Source organism: Asparagus officinalis, chromosome 7 (assembly GCF_001876935.1).
Source record: "Asparagus officinalis chromosome 7, Aspof.V1, whole genome shotgun sequence".
Lineage (NCBI taxonomy): Eukaryota > Viridiplantae > Streptophyta > Magnoliopsida > Asparagales > Asparagaceae > Asparagus > Asparagus officinalis.
In genome coordinates, this window is record NC_033800.1 from 121,334,404 (window position 1) to 121,355,261 (window position 20,858).

Sequence of the window (20,858 nt, forward strand, 5' to 3'; positions counted from 1 at the left end):
GACTCGTAAGCTTGACCGGAGGTTGTTGGATGCATCGTGATCAGTGTGGAGGAGTCTCAACCTTCATAAATTCCTCCATCGTTGGTATCCGCATCGGCCAAATTGCTAGCAGATTATAACACCAATCCAAGATATATTTCTACCCACGTCTTTTGACAAAGACCAACGATTAATAGACTTGCTGTAATTAATTTAAGCTATAAGGTCAAAAGCTTAGGAAATATCTTGATTCTTGTTATAGAAAATAAATAATGAGTGTTGCTAAATATATTTTTTAGAGCTAATTAATTTGCCGGCAGCATGGGCACTGGCTTTAATTCTTGGCTAACCAAGGACAGTAAGTATGTCGATCGAGATGTTGTCACTCAATTTTTCACACCCTCAAATCAATTAAGTTTTTTTTTTTAAAAAACCACCTCATTTTGAACAAATTTGAAGAGTAGGGTGTACTTTCCCCCCTACAAATATGAACATGCGGGGGCTAATATAAATATGTGATAGAATTTAGGGTAATAATGTGAGAAAGCCCTTAAGAATTAGCTCAAATTTCTCTTCCTACGCATTTACATTTTTTAAGGTATGCACAAGACAGCGCAATACAATGTTCAATGTCATAGAGAAATCGGGAGTTAATGAGCTTTAAATAAAGGCTAAGAACCAACTTTAAGTACCCTATTGATGCAAAATGAATAATGCTTACTGAGTTATGATCTACATATTTGAATTGAATGAATGTACGCAAGACAGCTCATGATAAATATAAGGACAAATTTTCAAAATCAACCTTTTTTGTATTTTAAATAGCAAAATCAACCTCTTAGAAAATTATTCAGCAAAACCGACCATTTTCTTCTGAAAAGGGTCGGTTTTGCTGCGGAGCAAATTTTACGACATACACGGGACTGCTAGTCCCGTGTATTTCGAGGCAGCTTTGAAAAACACGGGACTAGCAGTCCCATGTTTTTTTGCAGAGAGTTACATCTCTGCAAAAAAGAAGAGCACGAGACTGCTAGTCCCGTGCACTTCGTGGCCACAATGAAATGCACGGGACTAGTAGTCCCGTGCATTTCCTGCACATTCACAACTGTGCATGTATTTCTGCTACGGGAAAATTCCCTGTACAAACTCATATTTCCAAACTCATATTTCAAATGCAACAATCATAAATTACACCATTGCATAAACACATATATCAATTCCCTGTACAAACTCATATGTCAATTCCCTGTATAAACACATATCGAATCTAAAAATCATAAAATACACCACAAACTTACGAGTCCAAATCCAACAAATCACGCCACAAACCCACTTACAAATCTAATAAGTCACCCCACAGTCTCGGCTACAAATCCAAAAACCATCTATTGTCCCGAAATACGTTTGTAATGTACATATCAAAATAGGATTGTAATTTATATAACAATACCGATTAGCTTACATACATCCAAGAACTCTTCTCCTCCTCCTTTGTCTTCGGCCTCCTCCATCCCGACCTTCGATGAGTTCATGATCCGGTTGCGTTTGTGGTTGTGACGGTCCAGCTCCATCGTCAACACGTTGGGAAGGCCCAACTTCATTGTCGTTTCTGCGTCGTCCTCGTCTGTGTCATTGTTGACGTGTGTATACTAATTGCGCTACCTCTCGTCCATCATGGAGGTCTTCATGAGTTCGATGTAAGGCTTGGTGAAGCCTCTGCATTATCGACTGATATATTGATGCATGTTTCTATGCTTCGGGATATGTACCTGCGAGAGATAATTCAAAAAAATCCAAAATGCAAAAATTACTTTAAAATTCAAATTACAATATGTAAATTTTATATTTAATTCTATATTACCTGCTCGAGCCAATTCCAAGCCACTATTTGCAATGGTTTGAACATCAACTATTGCTGATACCTGCAAATTTTTAAAAAAACATAATTTAGCAATATTGAAAAATTCTAATAAAAATGAACTTAAAATAAATTTGAAAATACTTACTAATTCTCTCTCATCTATACCCCAATGCACATATCCTCTTTGCAACTCAACCGGGGATGTGGTCGCATGGAGTATCCATCTTCTAGTTATCCTCCAATACCAAGTGTAGTAATCTGATTCCTGGAGAGTTGGCTCAATTTGCTCAACAATACAAAAATGTCTATTATTCCATCTGTGTATATAATTTTGATGCTCAGCTGCCCAGTCCTTTTGTTGGCCTCCTTTCTTCGCCTTCCTCTCTATTTTTTCAACAAATTGTGGAACATGTTGTGCAAGACCAAATTATCGAAGCACGCGGTCCGGTACATGCATTTCTACTATTTCGAAACATATTAGAGGAACTCTGGCTCTCCATATAACTGGGTATTTTGTGCATATCGGGGGTAGATGATTGAGAAATGGGGTGGGGGTGTAGGGCTCCCATTCCATCTACAGAGTATTACATATAATTGTTGCATATCATTAAAACGAAAGTTGATATATAGAAGAAAAAACTCATTTTTATAGAAATGATACCTGAAAAATCTTCATGCGGAAAGCTCATTTCGGTAGAAATCTAACTGTCTAGCCGGGGTCTCGTCAAAACATTTTTGGACATTCCATCTGTGTTAGTTTTAAAATTCAGTACCAAAATAATAACTACAATTATATTTACTACGTTAAAAAATATAATACCTGCATCCTAGTGGAATTTGTCCGTCTAATTGTAAGTTCACGCATAGTCTCGGCTTCAAATGCAGTCTCTCCCATGCCCATACTTGCAGTAAGCTGAGACACCCTTTGAGATCACTATTTTTCATGAATGCAACCTTAGACATCTCTCTATATAGGTACGCCAAAACCGTACTACCCCACGATAATGCACCACACATGTCCAAGTCCCCGATAAGTGGTAACCACCTAGCATTTTCACAACATTTCAAGTTATCAAAATAAGCTAATTCAACAGACATAATTGTAAATTGTAGGCTGTCTAAAAATCATAATAGATAGCTGATCCTCATCAAAACAACGATGATGGAAGTTACACTCTGACGACTTCTAGAAGGTTACAATTTGAAGACTTTCACGTAGACTGATGAAGGTTACAATCTGACGACCTTCGTAACAACTGATGAAAGCTCTAATCAACAGCCTTCATAATCAACATTGAGAGTTACAATCTGATGACTCTCACATATCAAAGAGCTAAAGCAAAGATTACAAAACGACGATCTTTGCAACGCTCTGACAGAAAGAGACTACAAATCGACGGTCTCTTCAAACCAAGACGTGGAAGTCCTCCCCGCGTACCAGCATCAAGACGCACCACGTTCATAGCCACGAACGTAGCTCAAACGCAGTCTCCGAAAGCTGTCAACGCAGCTTTCATCCGCTGCCAAACACAGCTACCAAGCTGCCAAACGCAGCTACCAAGCTGCCAAATGCAGCTTTCAACAAGATGCCAACGCAGCTTCCAAATTACTACGTTTGAGCTTCCAAACACTGCGTTTGAACGAAGAATTCATGCCAGAACGCGGATTTTGCGTTTGACTTGTTCAAACACGAGCTGAACAGTTTTAAAACAGTTTCCCACGATCTGAGGGGATCACAACTCCATTCTGGAGTGATTTAAGGGGCGATTATATCCCATTAGCCCCACTTATGAGCGAATTAAGGGGGCGGTTACACCTCTTAATCCCTTATAAATAACTGAAAATCAATTTAGTTCAGGGGTTCGGTCGGTTGGAACTTCTTGGCAGCAACAGAAGAGATCCTTGGGCAGGCTTTTGAGGAGATTGACGTCATCCCTCAGCAACATTCGGCAGCAGGAGCTTTCTTCATCCTTGGCTTATAGACCGATTTCGGTTAAATCAACTCTTTCATAGAGTTTCAAACTCGTTCAGGGTTCTCCACAACGTCAAATCGTGAGGAGAAGATCATGTTCCAGTGAAACAAGACGTCGGATCGTCAACGGAGAGAAAACTCGACGCGAGCATTCGAGGGAGGCACTCCATCGCCACCGTGAAGAACCCAGATTTAAACAAAGGGGAGAATCAAATTCATTCTCCTCTCTTTTGTAATCAGAAAATCCAATTGTAATTGAGATTAAAGGAATACAGATTAATTTTCCTTCATTTATTTTACTTCAAATTTTTTCACAAACAAAAGATGGCGACTCCGCTGGGGAAAAGCTTCTCTGACGAAGAAGTGGTGGCACAATCCGATGTTCATCTCACTGGAACAACCGTCAAAACTCTTATGGTAGAGTTTGATCAAGCCAAGTTTGAGGAGGCCCTCTCCTCCGGATCCCTTAGCCCCAAGACTATGCACAAGATCCACAAAGTCTCCAAAGAGACTAAAGCTCTAACTGCTCTAATTGCAGCCGAACCATCTAAGGAAGACTACTCGAACAACCCCTCCCCTGATGGAGTAGGCTCAGCTTCAGCCAAACCCGCGCCAAGACGACGGGTATCGGGTCGAAAGATGCCCATTGAGGCGACAAACTTGATCAACACAGATGGTGACGTCGCTACAAAGGCCTTGAAGCAGGCTAAGAAGAATGCCGCTCGACGGAGGAGGAGATCCCTATGACGAGCGTATCTCCGAGATTGCCGATTCTCAAGTCAACACGAGCTTCGTGTTTGTGAGCCTAAACGCGACCCTGTTTCTATTTCAGAACACAAGCCTCGCGTCTATGAGCCAAAACATAGGTTCTGTGTGAATAAGATTGAACGCAGCCCTAAATGGCGCGTTATACAATCGAAACGCAAAGCTCAGGCATGCATTACTGAGCCAGAACGCAACCCTCAAAGGAGCATTACAAAACAAAAACGCAGGTCTCCAGACCGCATTAACCATCCTGAACGCAGTCCTCAGCAAACCATTCCAGAATCCAAATGCGGACATCAGACATGCGTTCGGGTAAGGAAACCCAATATAGAACCTGGTGTATACCGTAGACCCCCGGCTCGCTAATCGGGCAGCGAGACCCTCGAATACTCTGCGTAGCGCGATTAGATCGAGGGGCGGATATAAGAAGTCTTTGGATTCAAGGCATCTCAACCAGATCCATGTTTACCAAGAGCCAATCATGTCCAATCATAGACTGGGGGTTCCAATTCAAACCTCACAATCAGTGAGTAACTCTCCTCGAATCTTTACAACAGACTTGAGAGAGTTCATATCGAGAGAAAGACCGATGCAACAAGTCATTCGTTCATTCTAATGTGAACGGCTGATTCCTACGGTCCTCTCGGGATGTCAATGTTGTTCATATGCGGCCAAACTATTGGTGTTCGACCAATTTATGAACGTTGCTTTGCCCAACCAACGACGACGTTCTCACAGGAAGAAGTCTCCAGAGATCGAATATCCTGGGGTCACTATCAATGTGATCAGCAGAGGGAAAACCTCAGGTCCTAGTTCCGATGACTCTGAGACAAGTCGTTTACCGACCGTCAGAGAAATCGCTAACGAGTTTGAAGGAGTCTACCAATGCACTCGGACGTGAACATGAGCCATTCTCCCTGTTAACTATCGGAGGATAGCCAGAGGAACCAATTCCGATGATGAACACTCAGCTATTGCAGAGTCCCAATCATCAAGATCTTTTGTTGAACATGAGAGCTCCGCTTATATGACGAAAAACCATGAAGATCTCACGAAGAGACTTGATGAGCAGGAGGCCATGCTCAAATCTCAGCAGGAGGCCATCAATGAACTCATGGCCCTGTTGAATCAACTCATCGCAGACAAGGCCAAATCTCAGAAGACAGATTCGCCACCTAGGCAAGAATCCTCCCGGAGAGGAAAAACGTCTTTATCCCGACCTCACACAAGCAAAGGAAAGGAAAAAGTGGTTGATGACACGGCTTCTGACCAAGAAGCCCACAACCTAGAATCTTCCTCTGATGAAGGAAGAGAGACGGAGAACGAACAGAATCTTCAGTCTGCCAAAATGGAAGAATTGGAAGCCCACCTCAATGCCATTGCCAACAAAAGTGAGATCTAAGATGAGATGGGATGCGGCCCCTTATCCTTCAAAATTCGAAGTCCTGACGCTACAAACTTTTGACGGCACGGGATCACCGAACCAACATATCTATCATTTCAAGTCACAGACTGGGAATGTGATATCAAATAACGCCATACTGGCTCGATTGTTCATTGGCACACTCAAGGGAGTTGCCTTTGAATGGTTCAGAAAACTGCCTACGGGATATATCCAAAAGTGGGTAGATCTAGAGAGACTCTTCCTGTCGAGATTCTTTGAAGAGGATACAGAAGTCTCCATCCATACCCTTCTCGCCACTAAGCAGAAGAAGAGGGAGTCCGTCAAAGCCTTCGTCAAGAGGTTTTGAAACATGGCTCTGCGATGTTCGTCAGGTATGACATAGTCTACACTGGTAGAGACCTGTCGACACAACTTGCAAACCGACCTCCTAGCCCGAATAGGAGTTGCAGGATGTCGTTCTTGGAGACAACTAATCTCTCAAGGAGAACAAGCCCAAAAGATTATTGTCAGGATCAAAGCTGAAGAACAAAGTATGCAGGATCAACCTGAGTAATCAGACCAAGCTCAATCTTCTCAGTCAGAAGGAGAAGATACTACGGCCATTGAAGCCAATCCCCTTCAGTAAAATGGTAGGTCTATAACAACTATCACGTTAACAGTTACCTCTGATAGTCAATCTCGTTAGATAGTGGCCTATTAGGCGATGTGTCATGTCTACCCTTTTTTCCCCCTGCACGTGTTCAAGACTGGGGGTTGGTTTATTTGTAGTTCATTGGATTATGAGTAATAAATTTTCCGAGTTGTCATGTTCAATAGAATACCTCTGTCAACCACGAAATCCACCAAAACTATCACGTTAACAATTACATCTGATAGTTCATTTCCTCCAAATTCCCCCACCAATCCTCTTCAAGAGGATGGTGGGTACACCAAAACTATCACGTTAACAATCACCTCTGATAGTCTTTTTCTCCTAAATTCCCCCACCAATTCTCTTCAATAGGATGGTGGGTCTACCAAAACTATCACATTAATAATTACCTCTGATAGTCTAGTTCCTCCAAATTCCCCCACCAATCCTCTTTAATAAGATGGCGGGTACACCAAAACTATCACGTTAACAATTACCTCTGATAGTCCATTTCCTCTAAATTCCCCCACTAATCCTTTTCAATAGGATGGCGGGTCTACCAAAACTATCATGTTAATGATCACCTCTGATAGTCCATTCCCTCCAAATTCTCCTGCTAATCCTCTTCAATAGAATGACAGGTCCACAAAACTATTACGTTAACATTTACCTCTGATAGTCCATCAACTTGCCAATCTTCTTCAATAGGATGCAGGTCCACAAAACTATCACTGTTACCTCTGATAGTCAAACTCATTAGATAATGGCCTGCCATGTGATGGGCCTCTATTCCGACTTGATGGATAGTGGACCACAAGGTGGTATGTCATGTCTACCCCTATTTTTCTTCCCCTGCTAAGTCTTAATCAAGACTGGGGGTTGGTTACTTGGAATCTACTAGATTAAGAGTAACGAATCTTTCACATCGTCGAGTTAACATTATACTTCTGACGATTATCACCCTCACGGAGTATGAATTCAGTTTGCATCACTCCTAATTTGTCACGTTAACAATACACCTCTGACAATCAACTTATCAATCCTCTTCAATATGATGATAGGTCCTCAAAATTGCTCAAATCGCAATCTTCCCCAGCAAGACACTAAGTCTTCAAAATCTTAGTATCAAAATTTATCGCTTCTGATGATAAACTCACTTAGCAATTCTCCCCAGCGAGACGCTAGTCCCCAAAATCTTATTCAAATCATAAGTACACAAATCCTGTCACGTTAACACTAAACCTCTGACAAATCAACTTATCAATCCTCGTCAATAGGATGATAAGTCCACAAAGTTACTTTCATCGCAACACAAATCCTGTCACGTTAACACTAAACTTCTGACAAAACCCACTTATCAATCCTCATCAATAAGATGATAAGTCCATAAAGTTGCTCCAATCGCAACACAAATCCTGTCACGTTAATACTAAACCTCTGACAAAACCCACTTATCAATCCTCGTCAATAGGATGATAAGTCCACAAAGTTGCTTTCATCGCAACACAATCTTGTCACGTTAACATCATACCTCTGACAACCCACTTATCAATCCTCGTCAATAGGATGATAAGTCCATAAAGTTGCTCTCATCGCAACATAAATTTTTGTCATGTTAATATCACACCTCTGACAAAATCAACTTATCAATCCTCTTCAATAGGATGATAAGTCCTCAAAGTTGCTCCGATCGTAACAAATTCCTGTCATGTTAACACCAAACCTCTGACAATCCACTTATCAATCCTTTTCAATAGGATGATAAGTCCATAAAGTTGCTCTGATCGCAACATTCTATTGTCACGTTAATATCAAATACCTCTGACAAAATCAACTTATCGACTCTCGTCAATAGAGCGATAGGTCCTCAAAGTTGCTCCGATCGTAACACTTTCCACTTATCGACTCTCGTCAATAGAGCAATAGGTCCTCAAAGTTGCTCCGATCGCAACACTTTCCACTTATCGACTCTCATCAACAGAGCGATAGGTCCTCAAAGTTAGTTGCTCCAATCGCAACACAAATTCTTGTCACGTTAACAATACATCTCTGACAAAATCAACTTATCGACTCTCGTCAATAGAGCGATAGGTCCTCAAAGTTGCTCCGATCGCAACACTTTCCACTTATCGACTCTCATCAACAGAGCGATAGGTCCTCAAAGTTGCTCCGATCACAACACTTTCCACTTATCTACTCTCGTCAACGGAGCGATAGGTCCATAAAAATACTGTTAGGTTAACATCACACCTCTAACAGTCAACCCCCCAATGAACTTGTTAATCCTTTTTCAACAAGAATAGCAAGTTTTCATTAAAAAAATCCCCAGGGGATTAAATATTTTCTAGAATTATCCTAGTGATAATAAAGAAATTTTTTGAATTTCACTCCAAGTTAATACTACACTTCTGGCACTTCCAACTTTCTTTCAATGTTTAAAGTAACACAGGAAGAAACAGCGACAAAGTCCACGTATTCAACATCGTGGCAGATTGTTATTAATAACACTAAAATCCATGCCTTACTTGCATGGGGAACTTTATCTCGATCCCTAATTAGAGATAAGCCTACGCCTAACACGCATTGCCGGTTAGTCTTTTCCCGTAAAAATGACAAAGTCTATGTATTCAAAATCATAGCATCAAGTCTAGGAGGGTTTATTCTCTTAGCATAACGTTACATGTGGAACGGACTTAAACAATCCACATGCCAGCCCGACTCAAACGGTAGTCGGTAAAGGCTTATCAAATTCGTTGATGGCTGAGGGTTTTCCAAAAATCCTATGCACGTTTGCAGGCCCATCAGCTTAATAGATGTGAGCCGAGACTTAAAACAGATGAGCCAAAGACAAGTCTCAAAGACTTAGTCAAAAATACACGGAAGCCACTTCCATGTCTTTGTTGGCCTCTTTGTTTTAATGATGTTTAATAAACAATTTACCACTAATGTTGTTTGTCTAGTGTTGGTATATTTCTATTTATTATAGACAAATAACGAGTTGGAGGTTGGATGGAATATGCGCTGCAACGATGATATCCAATGGAGGTTGGCGGAATAGTGGAGTGACGCCTTGCAATTCAAAGTTAAAGATCAAGTTCAAGCTTCATCCGCATGTGTACCAAGTTGAGCTACAATGAAGATCAAGATTAAGCTTGGGTAATCTAGTTTAGATTTTATATTATGTGTGTTAAGTACCTTAAGCTCAATATCATATACACACATGTATTTGGTTTCTATGTATATATATAGTTATATATATACATGCATGGTTTTGAGTTTTCATGCTTTGGACACACTTGCAAAATACATGAGTTTTCACAAATAAAAATTTAATTTGAGAAATTCTTTTTCTAACATGTTTGTTTTCATGTTTAAAAATATTTCACAAAGTTTCATCAAGTTTGGAATTGATTTGTTATGTTTAATGGAATTTACAAAATCATGTTTTTGTTCGTGCACATGTTCGTGCATGTTTTAAAAAACAGACGAGTTTTCATAAATGGGAAGTGATATTCAAGAAATTTTTTCTTTGACATATTTATCTACATGTTTAGAAACTTTTCTCAAAATTTTACTATTTTTAGAGTTGATTTACTGTGCCCAATTGATTTTACAAAATCGAGTATGTCAGCAGTTTTTCAGAAACTGTAAATCTGTGTTCAAGCATTTATTTCTCTCAACTGGGAAATTATTTTTTATAAATTCTTTCTCTAACATGTTATTCTACATGTCTAGAACCTTTCCACAAAATTTCATATTTTTTGGAGCTGTTTTACTATTTTTAATTGATTTTAAAAAACTGATACGCATTACTACAGTACCCGCAGTCGACCGCCACAGTCGACCGCCAAACTCTCTGGAAGATACTCAGCTTTGCATATGGCTCGCGGTCGACCCTGTTACACAGTAACGGCTAGTTGCTGATTTTTGTTTTTAATGGTTTTTTGGGGTTTTTGGGGTTGGTTTCTTCAAGCCTATATATACCCCTTTGCCATAACTACTTTCCATCATCCAAGAGAGTTTTTAACCAAGTTTAAAAGAGTTTTAACAAGGGTTTTAGTTTTGGTTTAAGTGTGTTTAAGAAGGTTTTAAGCATTTGGAAGTTTGAGTTTGAGAAATCAATTTTACAAGAGCTTGAGGAGATCATCTATTGGTGTTTGGGCATCCAACTATTCTCTTTCTACCTCTTATATCTATTGAGAAGTTTTCTAACTCTTTTCTTTAGCAATTTTATTATTGATATTCATATTTTTATTATTGCTAGTTTGCTATTTGAGTTAGATTTGATTTTATCTCATTGTTACACACACCCAATTAAGCTTATTGTATTTGCATTCATAATATTTTTGGGTTGGTGAGAGTTGTGACAATTGAGTGTGAGCTTTTATTGTGTTCTCATCCATAGTAGAGAACAAATATTTATTGTATTGAGCCTTATTGTGAGATTCACTTTTTAATACACTTGTACACCGAGAGAAGTGTGTAGAGAGAGTCGGGGATCGTCCCAAGAGGAGTGGCGTCGGTTGACGAACATAGGGAGAAGTTGTAACCGAGCACTTGAGGGAGACACGTCTAGTTCAATACTTGAGAGGGTGTAGAGTGGGATTGCAAGAGTGTTGAATGTAGAGTTTTCGATAAACTAGAAAACCGTATTGTGTGGTGTAAACGTTATTCGGGTGAACGTAGAAAACCCAGTTGTGATAGTGGTGATCTCCTCGAGGTGAGGAGCGGAGACGTAGGTCAAGTGGTTAGACCTAACTCCGTGATCATATCGTTTGTTTGTGATTGCATTGGCGTACTTTTACATTCGTGCTTATTATTCATATTGCCTTTGTTAATTGCTCATTGTTGTTTTTCCCACTATCTAGTTTATGTTTAATTCACCCTTGTGTTAGTTTATATATCCTTGCATATATTTCACTATATACCTCTTTGCTAGGATATATCATATTGTATATTGCTTATCCTAGCTCATATATATTGTTGCATTTCATACTTACTAGGATAACTTGTTAATTTATTTTAATTGGAATATAATCGGATTAGATTAGCATAAGACCCTAATCAACCCCCTCTAGCTCTAACAGTCTTAAGTCAAACCGTTGAGGTCAGACCCGCCGCATGCAAAACGAATTTGCGAGGTCACACCCGTGTTCCAAATTCAACATGCAAGGGTGAGACCCGCATCTCAAGTTCAAAATGTAGGGTCCACCCCCACATTCCAGAAGCAGGATTATGGCGCATACCTTCACACAGGTCCTACATGGTAAATTCCTTCAACCAAGATGCCTTCGAAGTAAGTGCAGAGAACAAATCCTTTACCGCAAGGAATCAACAGCTCCAAGATCAGAGTTGAGATCCAAAGTATTCCGAAAATTTGTCCCAGTCAACTGTGAACTTTCAAAAACTTTGGAGGGGGTTCTGTAGGCTGTCTAAAAATCATAATAGATAGCTGATCCTTATCAAAACACCGATGATGGAAGTTACACTCTGACGACTTCTAGAAGGTTACAATTTGAAGACTTTCACGTAGACTGATGAATGTTACAATCTGATGACCTTCGCAATAAATGATGAAAGCTCTAATCATCAGCCTTCACAATCAACATCAAGAGTTACAATCTGACGACTCTCACATATCAAAGAGCTAAAGCAAAGATTACAAAACGACAATCTTTGCAACGCTCTGACAGAAAGAGACTACAAATCGACGGTCTCTTCAAACCAAGACATGGAAGTCCTCCCCGCGTACCAGCATCAAGACGCACCGCGTTCATAGCCATGAACATAGCTCAAAAGCAGTCTCCGAAAGCTGCTAAACGTAGCTTTCATCCGCTGCTAAACGCAGCTACCAAGCTGCCAAACGCATCTTTCAACAAGATGCCAACGCAGCTTCCAAATTGCTGCGTCTGAGCTTCCAAACACTGCGTTTGAACGCAGAATTCATGCCAGAACGCGGATTTTGCATTTGACTTGTTCAAACACGAGCTGAACAGTTTTAAAATAGTTTTCCACGATCTGAGGGGATCACAACTCTATTCAGGAGTGATTTAAGGGGCGGTTATATCCCATTAGCCCCACTTATGAGCGAATTAAGGGGGCGGTTACACCTCTTAATCCCTTATAAATAACTGAAAATCAATTCAGTTCAGGGGTTCGGTCGGTTAGAACTTCTTGGCAGCAACAGAAAAGATCATTGGGCTGGCTTTTGAGGAGATTGACGTCATCCCTCAGCAACATTCGGCAACAGGAGCTTTCTTCATCCTTGGCTTATAGACCGATTTCGGTTAAATCAACTCTTTCATAGAGTTTCAAACTCATTCAGAGTTCTCCACAACGTCAAATCGTGAGAAGAAGATCATGTTCCAGTGAAACAAGACGTCGGATCGTCAACGGAGAGCAAACTTGACGCGAGCATTCGAGGGAGGCACTCCATCGCCACCGTGAAGAACCCAGATTTAAACAAAGGGGAGAATCAAATTCATTCTCCTCTCTTTTGTAATCAGGAAATCCAATTGTAATTGAGATTAAATGAATACAGATCAATTTTCCTTCATTTCTTTTACTTCAAATTTTTCCACAAACATAAATACTGATAAAAATGATACCTGGCATGCACTTTATCTTTACTCGAATCTAGAAATAATATTGAACTGATCATGTGCATAATGTATGCACGTGCATGTTGCTCAATTAATATTGGCGGCGCATCAAAAGGCAACGGCACTGAGAAGGTCTCTTTTAGCCACTTCAATTTAATATTTCCTCCAGGCATTGACTCTGGAGCTACACCTAACAACTCCTCACACCTGTCTGGCCAAAAATGTCTATCACTGCTGGTAACGCACGGACAATCTATGCGGAGACAAAGTATCATAGCTACATCCTGTAGCATAATAGGAGACTCTCCCATTCGGAAGTGGAAAGTGTTGGTCTCCGGCCTCCACCTATCTATCAAAGCGGTGAGTAGGGGCCAATCGAGCCTCATCCAACGAAGATTTGAACATGTCAAGAAGTCGGCCCGTCCTACAGCTGCTATTATGCGCTCATCCTCTAGATGCCAATGGCTATGGCTGAGGCTATGATCAACCATAACAATATCTGGGCCTCTCTGTAAAGCAAATGAATATATAAGAATACAATATTATAAGAATGCAATATTGAAATTATAAGAAACTTAGTTACCTCTGTAAAGGATATAACATGTGAATGGTGTCGAGGCTGGTCATATAGGACCTCATCACTAATCGGTCCAGGCTGCATAGTGTATATACCTCCACATACAATTATAACATATCAATAACCGATCCATGACTAATTATATTGTCTACATTAAAATAAATCACAATTTGAATATGACAATTATTACCAATTAATTGCTATCTATTGAGTCTAGCTGGACAACGAGGTCGAGTATGTCCCGGTTGTTTGCAAAGACTATATTTTTTATGCTTAACAATTCTTTCTCGTCCTTGATCCATGGTTCCCCTAATTCGTACAGATCGTGGTCGAACTGCTTGTCTCTTGTATTGAGGTGGAATTAGTCATGGTCCAGTATATTCAGGCCAATATCGACTATCATCGGGTGGATGAAAACTCTCACTGTATGTCTTTCGGTAATGAATTGTTGAATACCATGGTGAACAATACCGATTATATAGAATTCTCGCAGCACCCGGCTGATTGGAGGAAGCCACAAGAACATGTGCACAAGGTATTTTTTGGAGTTGTGGTATGTTACACGTGCAAGTGCAATCAATATCAAACAGTTTAACGGTGTAGATACCATCAAAATCCTGTACCTGCCATTCATTGTCATTGAATATAGTAATTTGACATAATCTTGCCACCTCAATTCTTCTATGCAAAATAGACTCATTCTTTGGTGTGTAACGCGTTGTCCAGTCTACACCGTCCTCACGCCTTTTGTTGAAGTATGAGTTTAGCCTATAGAATGTTCTTGCAACCAATGATTGTATTGGCATAGCTCGTGCTCCTTTAAGAACGCCGTTAAAGCTCTCGGAGCAATTAGTTGTCATCATGCAAAACCACACACCCTCATCCTTACATAATGCCCCGAATTGAGGCCTCAAGTTATGTTCAATCCAATTATGTGCATCTAATGACAAAGACTTGATTTTCTCTCTACAATGTTCATACACTAATGTATCGGTTGCACACCCAGCTTGCCACAAAAGATTTTGCAAATTAATCTCACCGTGTTTTTTCTTGAAATTATCTCTTATATGCCTCAAACAATATCGATGGTGATGTGGTGCACCAAAACCCTCATGTAATGTCCTTATAATTCCTTTCATCCTATCCGAGATAAAAGTAATTAATCTGGGTGTATGGACACTAGGAATCCACTTGTATATAAGTTCAAAGAACCACTTCCAACTAGAAGTATCCTCTACCTCCACAACTACAAATGCTAGAGGAAATAAACCGCCATTTGCATCTACACCTGTCACCATAAGAAGCACGCCTTTGTACTTGCCATATAGATGTGTACCGTCAATGCTCAATAACGGACGATAAAAAGTGAAGCTCTTAATAGCCGGACCAAATGCCCAAAATACTCGAGTGAACCTCTCCATCCCCGGTGCAATCTCTTAAGACAGTATTTCATATTCAGTACCTGGATTATTTCGCTTGATAGCTTCAAGATACTGTGGAAAGTAATTCATAAGATTTTTCCCAATCTCTAAATATTTTCGACAATGCTTTCCTCCTTGCATCATATGCCTTATATTTGGATATCTTAATGCCCCGCATATCATATACCCTTTGAAATATCTGACTTGCATTTAGATCAAGTTCAGCTCTAACTTCAGGCATAATTAGCTTACATATATAAGAGGAAGATGCAGAATAATGATCGACGTCCACCGACGGATTGCAACATGTATGAAGCCCGTAATATCTAGATATTACAAATTGCCCATTTGTTGATTTCCTCACAGCGGCATTTAGCAACCAAGGACATTTCCTGTTTCTCTCATCTTGCTCATTTGCATGCTCTACTTCATTCTTCTCGTTGAAATAACATTTTACATAGTAATTGGTTGCATTAGTTTTTACAGGCTTGAATTTGACCCGATTTTTGATAGACCATTCTCGCACCGCAAAGATTAATGCTTCCTTGCTCTCGAATAGGTCCCCTTTTTTAAAAGTGAAGTCCTCAGGCCATTGAAAGTTTGGACCAACATCAACAAATTCAGCTTGCGAAGTATTTATCCAATCTTCATTATGAAACTCGTCGGGCAACGGATCTTCAGCTTCCACATAATCATTATTAACATTAAATTGATCCATCCAACGAGAATCATCATCGATTCCAACTGCCACATGCATGCTATCAATTTGCACGTCTTCTTCTTCAATATCTTCTGAGTCATCATTTACTTCTTCTTCTACAATTGATCCGGCCGGTAGATCACCCGTAACATAGCCCAATGCGTCGTTAAATATAGTACTTGACGTCCCACCAAGAGAATGCCCACGTAAATGTTGTAGTTGACACCACGGCTCTTAACTTGGATATGTCATAAAACCACTCGACTTATTGTCTAAGTTCAGCATCCGAGAAAACTCTCCTTGTGGTCGTGAAACTTGGGCAAATTCTTGAATCAGATACTTCTCAATGAACAACTCAACTAACACTTGCTTCTCCACTAATTGTTTCATGTCATTCAATTCCTCATCGTCGGTAATCACCACAGCAATAGTTCTACTCTCATTTATCGGACAATTGAAGAACACTTTAATTGCATACCATGCTTTATTAATTTTCGTAACTCTGTGTATTTCATTCATCATTCCATCAAAATTTAATGACTTAGATAGCATAAACATTTTCCTAGAACCTCCCTCATACATCGGCACACTATTCAATCCAATGCCGAGGCTCCTATTGAAGAAGCAAATAATGGGTATAGAGTTTGCCATCGAAGCTGAAAATCAAGAGTCCATCTTATGTAAATAATCTATTATAACTGGAAATATTAATCTTAATTTAAAGTCAAATTTAAAACCCTAATCTCAACTACAAAGCAAATAATGGCTAAATTCTCTAATCCCAAATCACATTATTCATGTCTAAACCCTAATCATGGTTAAACCCTAATCTCAAATCATATTATTCATGTCTAAACCCTAATCATGTCTAAACCCTAATCACATTATTCATGTCTAAACACTAATTCCCTAATCTCAACTAAATACATTCCCAAATTTCAACCCTAATCCCAAATCTCAATTAAATCCATTCCTAAATCTCAACCATAATCCCAAATCTCAATTAAATCCATTCCCAAATCTCAACCATAATCCCAAATCTTAACTATAAAGGAAATTTCATGGCTAATCAAAATTAACAACAAAAAAAAACACCTTTACCTTGGTCGCCGGCAGCGGTCGGAGCGCGCTTGGTCGGCGGCGGCAGTGGTTGGTGTCGAGACAGAAATGGGTTTGAGGAGCGGGTGAAAGAATGTGTGTTGAAAGGGTTTGGGTGAAAGAAATGAGGATGAAGTCACAGGCTCTTTTTTTACCCCCCTGATCGCAAGTACCAACCCATAGCATACATTGTGTGCAGAGGCATCCTTCGCTTCAGATGAGGAGGTAGAGAATGCACAAAAGGCTTTCTTCAAAGTCCCGTCCAAGAGGAAAGGGCAGAAGTCGATCTATTTTGGTAAAGTCAAACCCGAACAACTCAAACGGGGAAGTTCAGAGGAAGATGATGGAGTTCCTCAATTCCATTACCATCAACCTAATTCTATACGTCTAATGAAGAGAATAGGATATAATTTTAATGAAAAATCGGGTTTAAACTTCAGGAAAGGAAGACGAACATCGATTCGAATGTCTCTCACCCCCGAAGGGAAACCTCCGGATTATTATCAAAAAACTGGAAGAGGGGTAGGCTACATCACAACTCCCTCTATCTTAGAAAATGAAACCAGTAATTATCTGTGTCAGGACCATTCATCCGGGACATCCTCATGAGAATCTGACGTCAGTGTCAGACATTTCTTTAGAAATTTGACCGTGAACATGGTTTCAACCAATCATCCAGATGAAGACGTAGGGGGGGTGACGAAGAATTAATTCAATCAACCAATAACCCATGGATTAAACGTCTTAACGTCTTATGGGATATGAGTTTCGAACAGCGCGAACCACCCACTGAAGATAAAGTAATCCAGGTCAACATGGGGGACGAATCCGACCCTAAACCAATCTTCATAAGAGAAAGCCTATCATCATCTGAGAAAGAAGACCTTATATCCCTCGTCCGAGAGTATATAGATGTCTTTGCTTGGAATTATGAAGATATGCCTGGCCTTGACCCAAAAGTGGTCATGCATCGTCTCAACATCGATCCGGATACAAAACCCGTTAAACAACAATAACGCCGGTTTTGTCCAAGGATCGTGAAAGCAATTGAGTCTGAAATTAAAAAACTTATAGACTCAGGTTTTATCAGAGAGGAACAATACCCGGACTGGATAGCCAATATTGTTCCAGTTCCTAAAAAGAACGGTAAGGTCCGGATATGTATCGACTTTCGTGACCTTAACGCAGCTTGTCCAAAAGACGAGTTTCCTCTTCCCATCATTGATGTCATGATCGACAATACCTGCGGATGTGAAAGGATATCTTTTATGTATGCATTCTCCGGATACAATCAAATCAAGATGTATCCTGAAGACAAAAAGCATATTGCGTTCAGAACTCCACTGGGGGTGTATTGCTACACATTGATGCCCTTTGGCTTAAAAAATGCAGGTGCAACTTATCAACGTGCAATGAACGCCATCTTCCATGAACATCTACGTAAGAAGATAGAATGCTACGTTGACGACATAGCAATAAAAAGCCAACATAAAAGTGATCATCTTACAGACTTTAAGATAATGTTCGATATCATGCGAGCACATCAGCTGAAGATGAACCCGACAAAATTGTTCCTTGGGGTATCAAGCAAAAAATTCCTAGGATTTATCGTCACATCTAAGGGAATTTCTCTTGATCTAGAGAAAGTGTGTGCCATCCAAGATATGCTACCTCCGAGGAATCTCAAAGAACTCAGATGTTTGCAAGGAAGACTGACCTACATTCGGAGATTCATATCCAATCTCTCGGGGTGCTGCCAACCTTTCTCTAAGCTTATGAAGAAAGGAGTGTCCTTCGTATGGGATCGAGAATGCCAAAGAGCATTCGAAGATATTAAGAGATATCTCACCCAACCGCCGGTTCTTGTGGCCCTAATATCAAGAAAACCATTTCTGTTATACGTGAGAGCCATGGACCATTCTCTTGGAGCTTTATTAGCCCAGAACAACGATCAAGGCCAAGAGCAAGCTATCTATTACTTAAGCAGGACCATGATGGGAGCTGAACATCGGTATAATCCGGTCGAAAAAGAATGTCTCTGTAGGCATATAAAATTGCTTATAGGTCCCTTGACACGGTTCAACACGAACTAATGAACCATCAGGTGACGTATCTAAACACGAACTTCAGTCCACAACACCGAAGCCAAGTGACACGCAACGAAGCGGATTAATAAGGCTACGAAGCTGACGAACCGCACGTGAATGACGGAATGAATCCACTCGCGTGCGGAATCAAACCAACGGTCCAGGGAGTCAACGAGTCATCCAACCATATAACGGACTCGAACTCAGACACCAAAGCCGATTTACTGCCTAAACGGGATCCAGACTTCCAAATCAGGATTCAGAACAAATCGGGGTTCAGAGCAACGCCACAGGCGAACCCGGATGAATCGCGATCGAGTCATGATCAGTTTTGGAATCAAACTCAGAGTCGGATTCATTGCCAAATCAGGAATCAAGTCAACGAATCGATTTCAGACCAATCAACCGTATAACCGAATCACGGACGAAGCGGATACAAGGACCGAAACAACCGAACGACGGACGCAAAACCCAGAGCGGCTCGGCCAAGGCCGAGCCACCCCGGGGTGGCTCGGTGGCTGAGCCACCTCAGGGTGGCTCGGCATGAGCCGAGCCACCCTGAGGTGGCCGCCCAGATCTGTGCCAAATGCACAGATCTGGTTGCCTATAAATAGGCGGAGTCATTCATCATTTTGGGGGACTTTTGGAAGAACTTTTGGAGAGCCGAAACTCTGCCGGATTGAGACCTCATCTCGGAGTTCTTGAAGGCTTGAAGACTTGGACGTCCAGATCTGATTCTTGGCGAGCACCCGCATCACAAAAGGCAGGAGTTCGAGGGGATCGAGATCTCAGATCTACGTTGTTACACTCCGGATCAAAGCTTGGTCTTTGATCCCGAGATTCGAGCGATTGTTTCCTTGGTGAAATAATCCCTCCGGCTATTATTTCCTTGGTGAAATAATACACGTTATACTGCGTAGATCTGTAAAGTTGTTAACTGAGTGCAATGGAATCGATAATGAAGAAAACACCAACTTTCCCCGCGAACAATCTGGCGACCACAGTGGGAGCCACCGATCTCACTGCTGAGATCGGAGCGTCGCAGCCGCGGATCTCGATCCCGGTCGTGGAGGAGGTCGAGTATGAGTTCGATCAGCAGAAGTACGAGGAGTACGTGTCCTCGTCTGGATCAACCTCCCCCCGTAAGTCCAAGAAATTCCAGAAGTTCTCCTCCAGGAGAAAAGTCCGTTGGTGCGAAGAAGTTGAAGCCACCAACGACGACCTCACCCCATTCGACGCCGAAGTTGCGTCAGGTGAAGTCCTACCGGCCTCGAAGCAGGTCAAATCCGCCGTCGAAGGCGTGGTGATTCTCTCTAAGAGAGCTCGCCAGAGGCAGCGCCAACGCCTCGCGAAGCAGTTCGCCAAGGCCATGGAGTCTGTTGACGGGGTCCGTTACCATGCGGATCTGAAGAACAAACGAGGCAAACAGCCTCAACAGCAAATGAAGGATGGTTCCTCCAAGCATGGAGTCCGTTGACGGGATCCGCTACAATGCGGATCTGAAAAACAAACGAGGCAAACAGCCTCAACATCAAGTGAAGAGTAGTTCCTCCAAGCCATCAACGATGGAGTGGGTCCGGGTCAAACGGAACCGTACGACGCTGGAGGAGCGTATCCGCAAACGCCGCGCATTATCGGTACAAGTACGGGCCAAAGCTGAAGAAGCCCGTCAGAAGTTACAGAAGGAGGTGGTCAAGAAACCGCCATCAACTCGTATGGTTTGGAGGCCGAAGTCTGAAGCGGCGGTTCAGACCAAGGAA